General features: G+C 38.3%; 1 pseudogene; it reads right to left on the bottom strand.

Moving 5' to 3' along the window:
• Window positions 1–4,753: 4,753 nt before the first annotated feature.
• LOC121499189 lies at window positions 4,754–4,841 on the bottom strand (annotated as a pseudogene).
• Window positions 4,842–15,003: the final 10,162 nt, after the last annotated feature.

Genomic DNA, 15,003 nt, shown 5'->3' on the forward strand with positions numbered 1-15,003 from the left:
TTTGCATATTTTAATCCTCACAATGAATAAGAGCAAGTGGACAAATCCTGCTTCTCCATTTATATGCATTAAGAAACATGGTTTCTGTTAAAACACAAGTTTTTGATTGCTACTTTAGTGCCCACACTTCATATTTCCTTTCTTCCCGTAAATAATCTGGCAACTAAATCATAACTCATGCATCTCCAGGATATTGTTTAGTTCATCAAACTAGTCACTTGCTAAATAGGAATGTGATGACTTAATACAGTTTCAGGATATTCCTAATTGTCTGCCTCAGGATGTAATTTTGAGCTAGCCAAGTCTATCAGGTAGTGTTAATCCTCTGACTTTGCTCTTTTCAAAAGGTTTTGTTTTTGTTTTTTGCTATCCTAGATTTTTTTGCCTTTCCATATGAATTTCAAATCGGTTTGCCAGTCTCTACTCCCCCACGCCCAAAAAGCCTCCTGGAATTTCAACACAACCCTCCTGGATTGTGTTGAATCTTCAGATAAATTTGGAGATAATTGACATCTTAACAATATTGAATCTTTCAACCCAAAGACAAAGAAAATGTCTCCATTTACTTAGGTCTTCTTTAATTTCTCTCATCAATATTTTATGGTTTTCAATTGACAGGTTTTACCCATCTTTTGTTAGACTTATCCCTATTTCTTATTTTTGTGCCATTAAAAATGACATTTACTTTAATTTCCAAATATTTGTTGCTACTATATTTAAATACTATTGAGATTTGTATCCAGCAACTTTGCTAAATTCATTTACTAGTTCAAATATCTTTTTTTGTATCCGTCAAATTTTCTACATAGACAAAGCCACCTACAAATAAAAACAAGTTTATTTCATCATTTCCAATCTGGATGCAATTACTTTCATTTTTCTTGCCTAATTGTACTAGCTAGAACCTCCAATACAATGTTGAATAGAACTATTGAGACCAGATGTCTCTGTCTTGGTTCTGATCTTCAAAGGGAAATAACTGCCTTTCACCACTAAGTATAATATTAACTGTATGGTTTTTTTCATAGATGATCTTTACCAAGTTAAGTTCTCCTTTTTTCCTAGTTTTTATTAGGAGCTGATGTTGCATTTTTCTCTGCTCTTATGCAGTTTTCTTATCTATGTATACTGGTCAGAACTCCACTGAAGACTGGAGAGGGGAGCTTTTGCAGCTTTCCAGGGGTCTCTCTGTACCCCCCCCCCTCTCTCTCTCTCTCTCTCTTTAGTACTCCACTCTGTAAACTTTAGCCATCTTGGCTTTCTTGGACTCCCACATCCATTTTTCCAACACAGAGACACCAACAGGCTCAGCCTCAATCCCTCCCAGCAGCAACACAACCTGAAACTCTCTTAAGGCAGTAATCTGGGATAATGGTAGAACTCATCTCATTTGTTTCCTGTCGTTCAAGGATTATTGTCCTTTGCTGTGTGACATCCAATGTCTTAAAAATTATTGTTTCATATGTTTTGTCCAGTTTTATAGTTGCTTCTGCAGGACACTTAACGTAGTCCCTGTTTTCCATTTTGGGTGGAAGCAGTAATCTTTCCTGGGATTACTGGGATTTTCACGCATGCACATTCTTTGGCCTTGCTCTAGACAGAAGTCATGGGGTAGGTCTTGAGAATCTGTACATTTTTAAAACTCCACACTGAATTTATTGACAATCCTGGCTTGTATAGTCCAGATTTACCCTTACTTTATATCTATTGAAACCTGAGTTCTATGGGTTAAGTCTTAGTATGACTAGGACTCTAGCGCTGGGTTCTCTGCCTCTTTAACCTTAGCTTCTTCTCCTCTCCCCTGTATGCACAACCAATGTAATGTCTGCTGCAGTAGCGCTAATGCTGGGAATGCTAATTTAATTTCACATATTTCAGTAAGGCTTAATATCCTCGTGTTCAAAAAACTAACTCTAATATAAATTGGGCTGCTGGACAGAAATTGAGTGTTTCTTGCCCTGTGGTAAATATTAGATGAGGAAAAGACAACAAATAGTTCTATTATATATATGTAATCATCTACCTAGAGAGGAAGCCATCAAAGTTTGGATGCAGTGAACATTTGCCAAGATTTTATGTGATTGGATACCTTCCCAAGATAATACCACCATGGTAACTGCACTGCCCAATGGTATTGGTTACCCGTAGACATATTTTAAAACACAGCTGGGTAGTTATGTCCTCATGATGTCCTCTTGAAAAATTCTAGGGGGTCTTAATCACTCCCATCCCTGAAAAGCTAATGTGCAGGGCCGGCACATAGCAGTATTTTTGCCTTCCTCACAGTGTACAAAGAATGTGTATTTGTACAATGACACCTGTACTTTCTCAAATGAATTTTCCCAGGTAACTGATTTCATGGAAATTACTAATTTCCTATTTCTCCTATGCATTTACTCTAGAAATATTCAGAAATTTAGAATATGTGATAATGTATTAGCATAATATGAATATACGATTATGGACACATTTATGACTATGTAATTTAAATATACATAAAATATGAATATAGATTTATTTCTTCTTTTCTGGTATTCTCCCTGGGAATATCTGAAAAGCAGATAACTGAGCTATATTAAGTTTAGTTAATATTAAACAGCATTAGGTTGGCATGTCCCCTGACTCCTGTGGTGCCAGATTTCTGATCTCATGGGTATCTAAACTGGCTTACAATGGATGAATATGTGAAGCGTTCTTTCCATTTGCGATTCTTTGGTAATGAGCACACCCTGATAGTAATTCCTTAGGACTCTCTGTACCCTCTGATATACCACTGATTTTTAGGGAGTCAAAAAAATCCCTTTGGCAGTGCCTAATCCCTTTATGCAAATCTTAACTCTATGAAATTTCATCCTTTTCTTCTTCAGATCATCTTTAAATTATTCATAGCCTGACAAACAATATGTAAGCAAAAGAATGGAATTTTGTTATAGCCCAACAAGTTGCTGTTAAGCCCAAATGCTGTTTAGACTGTGTGATTTGACTGCAGAGGATTTAAAAGGTTAGATGGCTTATGTGTACACCCACAGCCAAAAACTAAGACTGTCCCACCAACCTTAATAAGAATCTTGGTCGTGTGCAAACCCAGTTGATGAGGAACTCAACTCTGTAATGGGGTTTAAATATAAGATCTAGGACAGCCCAGGTGGCTCAGCGGTTTAGCGCCGTCTTCAGCCCAGGGTGTGATCCTGGAGACCTGGGATCGAATATCGCATCAGGCTCCCTGCATGGAGCCTACTTCTCCCTCTCCCTGTGTCTCTGCCTCTGTGTGTGGTGTGTGTGTGTCTCTCATGAATAAATAAATAAAATATTAATATATATATATATATATATATATATATATATATATATATATATGGGATCTAGCCCAATCCCTTGATCAGGAGAATCTTACCATAGAAAACAGTAATCATGGACATATTTTGTCTCAAAGAAGCATTAGAAATCATCCAATGTTACGTTTCTCAGATTGGTTGAGAAGAGGGACAATAATCAGAATTATCTGGCACAGTGAGGAAGAGAATGGAAGAGTATTGAGCATATACATTTTGTCAAAGCTCCAAAAAGATCCTTTTCAACTTCTAAGAGTTTACAAATTGCTGATCCAAACAACGCTTTATAGCCCAGGCTACAATTTAAACCATCAAGGGAGCTTTCAAAAATCTTACCATCCAGGTCCATATCACAGGCCAAATTAGAATCTCTGGGTTGAACTGAGATACCAATACTTTAAAGAATTGCCTAGGAGAGGTTGGGGATCTAAAGGCCCATACATAGTGTGAAGTGTGCTCACACTGGACCCAGGAGAAGTACCCAGCTCATATTTGAGCAGCCACAAAGAGTCTCTCCCTTCCCTTTATACACATCTCCAATCAAGAATTACTGTGCCTAGGGACACTTGGGTGGCTCAGCAGTTGAGCATCTGCCTTTGGCTCAGGGTGTGATCCTGGAGTCCCAGGATCGAGTCCCACATTGGGCTCCCTGCATGGAGCGTGCTTCTCCCTCTGCCTGTGACTCTGCCTCTCTCTGTGTGTCTCTCATGAATAAATAAATAAAATCTTTAAAAAAAAATTACTGTACCCTCCAGGGAAAGTGTTATCTTTAAATTAAAATTTTTCTTTAAGTATGGTAAAATATACATATAAAATTTACCATCATTAACCATTTGTAAATGAACAGGTCAGTACTGTTAGATATATTTACATTGCTTTGCAACAGATCTCTAAAACTTTTTCATCCTGCAAACGGAACTCTATATCCATTGAACACTGATTTCCTATTTCCTCCCCTGTCTACCCCCTAGAAACCCTCTTATTTTCTATTTCTAGGAGTTTGACTACTTTAGATACCTCATAAAATGGGATCAGACTGCATGTGTCTTTTTGTGACTGCTTATCTCACTAAACATAATATCCTTAAGACCCATCCATGTTACGGCATGTGGCAGGATTTCCATTTTTTAACTGAATAATATTCCACTGCATGTGTATACCCCATTTTCCTTATCCATTCACCTGTCCATGGATATCTGGATTACTTCTACCTCTTGGGTATCATGAGTAAAGCCGCAATGAACTTGGATATACAAATATCTCTTTGAGATCCTACTTTGAATCATTTTGGATATATACCCAGAAGGGGGATTACGGGATCATATGGTACTTCTATGTTTAATTTTTGAGGAATCTCCATAGCTATTTTCTTTAGTGGCTGAACAATTTTTAATTCCCACCAACAGTGCACAAGGGTTCCAAAAAATATGGGAAGCTTCCTGAATTTGCATGTCATCCTTGCACAGGAGCCATGCTAATCCAATTTTAGTATACGTACTACTGAAGCAACCACTAAATGAAAATTTTTCGAGATAATTTTCATAATTTATAACAAAGCCCATGGGAGTGGAAGATTGCTTCTACCAAATTTATAAAAAATGCATATTGCATAATTCTTTTCAAGAGGAATCAGATCAATGGTCAAGGAAAAGTTACAAATAGGGAGCCCTCAGAGCACAGTCCCAGACCAGAACATCAACCTCATCTAGGAACTTGTTGAAAATGCAGATTTTCAGGACCCATCTAAGACCTAGTTACTGACACAGAAATTCTGTGGGTGGGGTCCAGCAACTTGTGTTTTAAAAGCCTTCCAACAGGAAGTACCTAGATGTTTCAGTCTGTTAAGCCAAGGACTCTTGATTCCAGCTCAGGTCATGATCTCAGGGTCCTGGGATCAGCCCATGGTGGGCTCTGTGCTCAGCAGGGAGTCTGCTTGATATTCTCTCTCTCCCTCTCCTTCTGCCCCTCCCCCTGCTCATGCTTGCTCTCTTTCTCTCTAAAATAAATAAATAAATCCTTTTTAAAAATAAAAATTAATAAAAGCCTTATACCAGCTATTGAAACATACTAAAGTTTGAAATGCTCTTTCTGTTATGATTTTATGGATCTTAGAAACAATCCTCTAAGCTCTAATATTTTTTCTATTGGTGCAGGTAATGTCAATAAATTTATTCCTTTTTGTGTGTGGTTTGTTATTTTTGTTTGTTTGTTGCTTTTTGTTGTTTGTTTGGTAAAACAGCCTTACTGTAAACATCAGTAATGTCAGGATTAAAAGTAGGTTTAAGCAGTAGTTTAGCCTGTGAACTGTAACTATATTAACTTCTTGGTCATGATGTCTCCTGTAAATGGAGGAGACTAGGTCAGAGATAGTGAATGTCTGACCTACATGCCACCACCACTTTTCTAGAGCCAAGGCCAGCTTTGCTAATTGATCAAGACACACTATCCCAGGGACACGTGGGTGGCTCAGAGGCTAAGTGTCTGCCTTTGGCTCAGGGCATGATTCTGGAGTCCCGGGATTGAGTCTCATATCAGGCTTCCCGCAGGGAGCCTGCTTCTCCCTCTGCCTATGTCTCTGCTTCTCTCTCTTTTGTGTGTCTCATGAATAAATAAATAAAATCTTAAAAAAAAAAGACACACTATCCCACCCAGTCCACATAGAGTTCTAGAACCCTTCTTAATACAGCCTTACCAAAGAATTAGATGTACATCATGAGATGAAACCCATTTGCCACCAGATAATCTTTGTTGTCCATCTAGCTATGTCCTCAAATAACTCCAAATGGACTCCAAACACTATACATTCTAGGGTGTTCTCTAGAGCTGCAAATATTCAACAAGCTTAGTTTCCTCAACAGTAAGACACTACTAATGTTATCTACTTCTCAGGGTCCTTAGGAAGATTAAATGAAATATTATATTTGAACCTGCTAGAACAGTGCCAAATGCAAAGTTTTTAAAATATCATTGAACCTTAATTTCTGCATTCTTTATATTTTTTTTTCTGACCACTCACCTTACCCTTGGCCAGCAACTGCACCTGACTGAGCTCAGTGATGCTCTAAGAAGCATGTGTGCTCCTCGTACTGACCTGACAATAATGAGGATTGACTGATTTCTTATCCTTTGCTTCTATTACAGTGTTTCCCTCATCACTCTGCTTACCAAGTCTGCATATTGGTTGAACTAGTACCTTTGGGTGAAAAAGGAGCCCTTTTACTTCTTATTTAATCTCACAATAGCAAAATCAAAATAATTATCTTATCCACCACAAACTAAACTCCACATGCATATTGCATATTTCCAACATTTTAATGCTGACAAAGTAAGATATTAATGAGCAGTTTTCTCTCCTGGATTAGATGTGAAGAAGTTAAGAATTATTGAGGACCATGCATGCACAAAAGCTCTATTAGCCAGTTTGCTGTTATATATGATTTATTCCACACAAGAAGACTTTAAGATATGCATAACTACATTGTTTCTGATTTACAGATATGAAAACTGAGGTTTAGAAAAGTTAAGAAATGTGTAACCAGAGTCATAAGCTTGAAAGAAGGATCAGCTACCTAATTCACTGCAGATCATGAAGCCAACCCTCTGCATGGAATCCAGGTTACTGTACAGGTTGTAGGCCCATGAAGCTGACCTCGTGGTGCCACAAAATGTTCCAAAATCTGTGTCATTTGTCTATTCCATTACATGGGAGAACCAAATAACTTAGCGGGAAGTGTATCTTAAGAGCCCTGGCTCCAGAAAGAAGGTTAGGAGCCACAGGGAATAAGAGGAAAACCCAGAGACAATCCAGTCAACTTCATGGCTTTAATGAAACCTAGCTCTGATCTCAAGGAGCAGCTCAAGTAGATGAAGGAGCACTGGATTTGAGTCAGAAAAACCTGGGCTCAGATCCTGCCTTGGAAACATTGCATGAACCCAAACAAGTCACCCAGCCTTCCCAAGCCTCTGTCTCCTCCACTGAAGAAGTGAGGGGCTATCACTTTTTCTTGATTCACAGATTTAACCACTACATGGGTTGAAGCACATAATTGCATACAGTATGCAAATGAGGATACTGCCTATGGAGCCATTAACCATATCCCTAATGCTCTACCCCAACTATCTCTTGTATCCAATGATTTGAGTGAATGCCAGTGGGTCTCTGGGGCAGGAAGAAAACCTAAGCTATGTTCAATACTGGGAATGTGACATAGAATGGCAGACGATTTTAACATTAACAATGAATGATTTTGAGATTATATAGCATCTACCTATATTGCAAAAAATGCCTTTCTTTCCTTTCTTTTCTTTCTGCCCCTCCAAGAATGTCAGCATCACTTTGTTGGCTTTGGTCCAAAGAATTATGATCATGTTGGAGAAGAAATATGTACAAGCTGTCCAGTGTGCCAGGACACCCTTTTCTCCTTAGCTATTGTTACATTCACTGTTCCATAGCATCCTTCACATAGTTCAACAATGTCTGTCTGCAGCAGTGACTGAGACATGCCCATAAACAATGGTTTGAGAGGAAGATATACCATTCCAGGGAGCAAGCCATTCTCTCTCCAAGCTGTAATCTGCCAGGGTTACATGAGATAATGAGTGGCCTTGAGTCCAATGCCACAGGTCAAGTTCTTAAGGCCCACATCATGCACTCATGGATATTCTTGTGAGACTCTTCCAAGGAGAGGTGGACAAGATTACAAAGGATTCCATCAGACACAGAATGTACCTAGTACTAGATCTCCACTAAGATGTGGAGACAGGTGTAATACTACTTTATTCCACTCCAAAAAGTCAGTCCCATTTCCTTTGGCCATTTCTTAGCAAAGCAAGAATAAATAAAGATTTGTCCCTGAGAATCTGGGGCTCCACCACATTGAGGCTGTCATTTTTATTCACTCTGCTACTGCACTTAGCTGAAAGTTGTTGAGCTCATCCTTGCCTGTCTCCATGAGGTCAAGGGCAACTGATCTACCTTCCTCCTACCTTCCCAACTACCCCAGAACCCAGGACTGATATCCAGCTTCCCATACTTCCTTATTTGGTCCCTAAGATAATAATTACTCTCCCTCTTCCCTTTGATAATTCCCCATTTATTCGACATTCATTCAAGAGACATTTATTGAGCACCTTGTATTAGCCAGGCACTATTTTAGACACTAGTAATTCAAGTGAACAGAAAATAATCCCTGCCTTAATATAGCTTACATTTTAGTTCCAAGGTCTACTTTATTTCCTCCCCAATTATTGATAGCTCAAAGGATACTCACTCTATCTTGCCTGATGACCCCAAATGTAACCTCCTAAATAAAATAGCGTGAGTTGGTGTATTTTCAAGATCTAAACTGTTTAGTGTTATTTATGGTCACCATGTAAAATTTCAAGAGAAAAGGAGAAGAAGGTTTGACACCTCAGGAACAGAAGCCCATATTGGAACTTAGTTAAAGTAGGAAATAATGCTTCTGGATACAATATGGAGAGTATTTCTTGAAGCAGTCACAATCAAGCCTCTGTGACTGGTTAAAAAAAAAAGCTTCACATAAACCAAATGATGACAAAACCCAAGCAGCAAGACCATGGAACCCTTCTCAGCAGGTGTAATCTATGAGGACAAAATTAAATGATGGAATCCATTGCTTTATTTTACTTTCCTCCATCCCATGATAATTCCAAGAAACCAGGCATGGCTCTCTTAGATACAAAACCAGTGGAGTCTTGGATGAATGGATTCACTCATTAAATGCTCATTAAAAGGAAACAGAACTTTGGAAGCAGGAACCATGTAGTCCCCACATAGAGAAGCTACAACAGTGTTCCAGTCAAAAGCCCAAAGGGGGATGAAGCTAAGAGCTTAGAAGAAGAGAAGCAGGGTGATAGGAGGGGTGGCCCAAAGGAAGTAGTGAGAGTAGAAACTGAAGGCAGATTCCAACTGTGAGTCAAGACCTAGATTGTCATAAGTTCATGGGAGAACCTCCTCCCCCCTCCCCCCACCAGGAGACATGCAGGGGACTAGAGAAAGAAGAAAATAGAGTGACTTGGCTTCTGCAGTTAAGCAGGTCATGGTTGGGGCCTAAGTTGTTATTTTAAATTCACAGTGTGAAATCATAATTATCCTGTGATGTTTGTCTTGAAAACCTAGCTGTTTCTGCCTCTGCCATTCTGAGACTGAGAGAAACTGATGGAATCATTAGCGGACGCCCCAGTATCGTAGGTGTCTCTGTCACCATCCTCACCAGATCCACATTTTGTTCTACTTAGTGAGTAGTGGGTGGGCTGTAACTGACAGAAGAGTCTAAATTACCATCGTGTCAAGCACGAATCTAAACTAGGTCTGCATGACTTCATAGGTTTAGGGCAAGGGTTAAAAAAGATCCAATTTTAGCAGATAGAAATGTGCAGAAGTGATGAGAGCCGAAAAAAAGATCCTTATTATTCAATAAGGGATCCTACTGAGACACCCAGAGCACCTTGAGTTTTTAATACCTTTTAAAAATCACTTATCTTCAAGCTTGTTTACTACCTTATCTTATTTATGGTCGGAAAAACCCAGTCTACCATCTCAACCTTGTCACTAGCTGTGTGACCTTCGTCTAATTACTCTTCCTTTTTGGATCTCAGATTCCCAAATGAAGGCAATAATAACTACCTTTCAAGGTTGATGTAAACATTAAATGAAATAGTACAAGTGTGAAGGTTTAGTAGGCTACATTCTATTGTAGCTTCTCAATATTTGCTTAATGATAAATGATTGTATGAATGAATAATCATTAAATGGGAAAACATTTCTTTCCTTTTCTTATACACTCTCATTCCAGAGTCATCTAAGACATTAACATGAAAAATAAAAACTGTATTTGTTTTTTCATCTGAATTTATAGTTTACGAAATGAGGCCTTATGTATCGCATTTAATCCTCATAAAAGCCCTTGAGAGACAGTCTAGTCAGGGGTTGTCATTTCCATCTTACAGAAAGTGATGTAAAGGGCAGTGATTTTTATTATCTAAATCCATTAAAAGAAGAAAGGAAGGAAGAAAGAAAGAGTGGGAGGGGAGAAAAGAAGAAAGGAGGATGGGAGGGTGGGAAGAAAGAAAGGACTCAAGCTCATATCTTCCAACACGAACTCCAAATTCTTTCCATTTTGAAAACTACCATTCCATATATCCTTGAAAACTGAGCAACTCATCTGCCATCATTGGACCAGGTATTAACACAATCAGAATAGACATTTCCTTCCTGACTAGAACTGATTAATGGCTACATCTGTCTGCAATATCACTCCTGGACAACACAAAGGAGACCTTTTCATATCAAGCTGTCAGAAAAGATTCAAACTCCGAGAAAGCAATCTGTTAATTATCTTCAGTTGTGCTAACTCCAAGATGGCTTCTAGGGGAGAGAAGATTAAGACACACAGTCATTTCAAATGTGACATTCTCAGTGTTCTGACCTGCCAGTCAGTACCTAGAACAATTGCAGATGAAGCCATGGGTAGGTTTATGATGAAGAAGAGCTTTCAGGGATCCCTGGGTGGCGCAGCGGTTTAGCGCCTGCCTTTGGCCCAGGGCGCGATCCTGGAGACCCAGGATCGAATCCCACGTCGGGCTCCCGGTGCATGGAGCCTGCTTCTCCCTCTGCCTATGTCTCTGCCTCTCTATCTCTCTCTCTATGACTATCATAAGTAAATAAATATAAAAAAATTAAAAAAAAAAAAGAAGAGCTTTCAGATTAGACATCAAAGAGGTAGACTAAGTCAGAAAATCCAAGAACCCCTGGCTACCTAAATGGAACAATGTCCTGAAATCAAGCAGAAAAATTATGAGTGAGGGATGCATAAATATTTACTGAATGATAAATTTCACTGCATACTGAAGTGAAAACTCTAGATATAGTATCCCATTTAATCTCTCCATATACATGAAAGTTAGATATTTTTAATCCTTATTGTACACATAAAATCCTGTAGCTCACAGAATTTAGATAACTTGTCTGAGTGGCTGAGATTCAATTTAAATCCTGACCTGCCTGAACCCAAAGCCCATGTTTTTATTGCTGACCAAGAATTTTCAACTAGCAGTCCACAGAGGAGAGTAGGGCTGACAGTAGAAAAAACTACAGTTATTCACATCCCATTCGAACTCCAATATCCTGATTCAATACATCCAAGATGGAGCCCATATTTCTGTATCTTGAGCAAGTTTTCTGGGTTATTAAAAGGGACAGCTGAATATGAAAAGTTATGCTATGTTGCCTACTCAGGAGACAAGGACATATTTCTTACAGATGTGGTACTTGGTGTATTTAGCACTTAGCTGGTGTAATAGGTATAGATTGCACCTCAACACCCCAGGTACAAGAAAGATCCAATTTCTCTATATTTGCAGATCAAATTATTCTCTTTCAAATTCTCACTTACCTTCATTAATTGGTGATTTTTATGACCTTACAACACGCTAGAAGTTCTCAAGATTATTCAAAAGTTAGGAAGTAGCCTTTTCATCAGACCCCTCATAGTGTTGACCATTACCCAACTGGCCACATAATGTAGGTTCTCCCCATTCACACCAGCCAGGGAGTCACCAGGTCTTCCCATAGACACTCTGTGGCTCCCAGGCTGGGTCGTGAACTCCCATTCTTTTAAGACCTGACACTCCCTGTGTACTACTAAGGTTCTCACTTATCTAAAGAAACTGAAAGTGCAATTATTCTTTCCAGTCTCAGGAAAGTTCCCTTAATCTCCTCTTAACCCACCAAGCAAAGGAGCCCTTACTTTTAATGCTAAGACCACTGTCCACTTGTTCTTCACACTTTTCCTTAACAGGGACACAGAATGGTTAACTAGGATCTATAAACTATTTTAGGTCCAAGAATTAAAAGTAGCAAATTTTGTCTTTTATGGGAATCAGATCAGTGTAAAAATGCATGAGTTAGTCTTATATCCCCAAGGCTGAAAAACTACTTCTTCAAAGCAACAGGATACAAAACACAAGTTTGGGTCTTCCTATTCTGCTACATTAAATTCTCATTAACCCACCTTGCCACATTGTTTACAGACTTGGAGGCAAAATGAGATAGCATTCAAATCAATGTGCATGTGCTTGGCCATAACAGGTGCCTAATTTCGAGTGAGCAAAATATGGAAAACAAAACAACTAAAAAACATGGCCCCTCACAAAGCTTCTATAACCCTATTGTGAAATGACTCGGAACTTTCACACAGTGAGATTACTTTCTTTGTTCTATTATTCACCCCCTCCTACACTCTTTGAATCTAGGTTTTCTACCCTGCCCCCCCCAAAAAAATTTTTGAATTAAAATACTAACATACAACAAAATAAGATGTGGCAAGGTACTCTGAAAACTGGAAAACTTTATAACAATGTGCCACATTTTCTAAAGAATAAGAAAAAAGTAAGAATTTTATCATCTCACCTCTGGCTTCACCTCATCTTTTCCACCCTAATTTTTTCTTTGTCCCACTGTCATTATCCACTCAGGCATTAATTGGTTCTGACCTTATTGAGTTCAAGGTAGCTAAGGATAATGCTTTAAATCCTCTCTGTAATAAGATGAGATATTAAACAAACAAACAAAAATCATAGGAACCTTATTTCCAGAAATCTACCCAGCCATACCAATTCAAATGCCGCATAGAGAAATACAACCTTTAAGAGAGACAGAAGAGGTAGAGATTGAGGAGTAGATTTAGAGGGTCTGGATGGAAGAGAGAGAACAAAATAAAGATAATCTACAAGAAGGGGTAGGATTTGAACAAAATGTCACATATAATAGACAATGGTGTTGCCTGGTCAGATCACTGTTCATATTGGCAAGCAGGAAAAGACAAAACTGGAAAATGCAGGTGGCTAATAGACTACAAAAACTGTATGAGAAAAAAGTATATGCGATGTCCAAGTGGGATTCATTGCAGGTATGCAATACTGATTCAATATGTGAAAACCAACGTAACTTTTATAACACATTAACTTCAGCTAATGACAATGTATCTGTATTCATTTATTCATTATAATAAATGTACCATAATAATATAGGATGCTCATGATCAGGGGAATGGGTGAAGAGTATGTAGAAACTCTGTGCTATCTTCTTAATTCTGTAAATATAAAGTCAAAATTAAAAATTGAAATTAATTCTAAAATTAAAAGTAAGTAAATAAATAAATAATTTCTTTTTCCAAAAAAAAAATAAATCAGGGAAATAAAAGTTATTACATGTCAAAGAACTTTACAAGTGACCAGCTCAAGGCCATTCAGCTGGTTATGACTGAGTTAGAATCAGATTTGACATCTGAGTGATTCTTGGCCTAGTGAAGTAAACCAAAAGAATCAAATCAAAATAAGAGATAAAGAAATGCAATGCTTAGAATATCTTCTTCCAAATAAAAACAGAGATTTAAGGTTATCTCCCCTTACGGTTTTTAGAGAATATAAATGAAGCTCAGCCAAAGACAATGTGTTAACCAATGATGATGCCAACAGGAAGAAAAGTGTTTGGAATATGTTTCTTTTTCAAATTAGATAGATTTTCTTGGGTTGGCTTAAGGGACATTAAACATTCCACCCCCAAGCACTAGAAGAAATGATTATATTACAGACATGAAATAACTGTTCTTTGCAATCATGAAGTATTTCAAGATTTATAAAGAGCATTGGGTTTGTCAGGAGATCATGGTTACTGCTTCTGACTTTGGGTCTAAAGCTAGTTCTCACCGGCTGGGATCCCATCAGGGCTGTGTACTCTGCCTGTGTTAGCTCATTCAACTCTCACAAGAATGCTATGAAGTCAAGACATCAGACATGTTTTCAAGGTTGAGCAACTGCCCTTCCAAGTGGTGAGATGACTTGCCCAAAGTCATGCAGGGGAATTAGAACCCAGGTATATTGGTACTTCTGAGTGGCTCAGCAGTTGAGCGTCTGCCTTTGGCTCAGAGCATGATCCCAGGTCCAGTGATTGAATCCTGTGTCGGGCTCCCTGCGGGGGCCTGCTTCTCCCTCTGCCTGTCTCTGCCTCTCTCTCTGTGTCTCTCATGAATAAATAGAATCTTTGAAGAAAAAAAAAAGAACCCAGGTATATTTATTCAGAAACTATGGCGACTTTTTTCACTCTGTGACCTTAGACAAATTATTTTTATTTTTCAAACACTCTATAGTGATTATCATGTGCTGGTCACAATTCTATACACTTCACAAATAGGAATTTAATGCTCATAATCATTTATTAGGTAGATGTTATTAATATCCCCATTTTCAAATAAAGAAACTGACTTCATCTTCTGAGCTTCTGACTCCATTTTTAAAAGTGATTTCTAAAATCTCCCACAGTTTCAAGCACTCATTGATTCAATAATAAGCAGTAAGTCTCCAAGGTCAACCTCCCCAGCTGTGTGCCTCAGACAAGGCCATTCTGAGGACTGACCAAACTCCTTTGAAGTAGCGTCTATAAATTCAAGCCAAAACAATGAAACAAAAACTCATCAAATTTAATTTTCCTTGGGAAAGTTATAGCAAGCAGAGAGATGGCATCAGGTGACATTTGTGCAAGTTGCTATTTTAATACATATTCATTTGAAAGAGTAACTGAGAATATAATAAAGACGTGAAAAGATCCAAGAAGTTTCTGTTAAAAGGACTCCGTCTTTCTTGCACCTTTTAC

This window comes from Vulpes lagopus, chromosome 9 (assembly GCF_018345385.1).
Source record: "Vulpes lagopus strain Blue_001 chromosome 9, ASM1834538v1, whole genome shotgun sequence".
NCBI classification, from domain to species: domain Eukaryota; kingdom Metazoa; phylum Chordata; class Mammalia; order Carnivora; family Canidae; genus Vulpes; species Vulpes lagopus.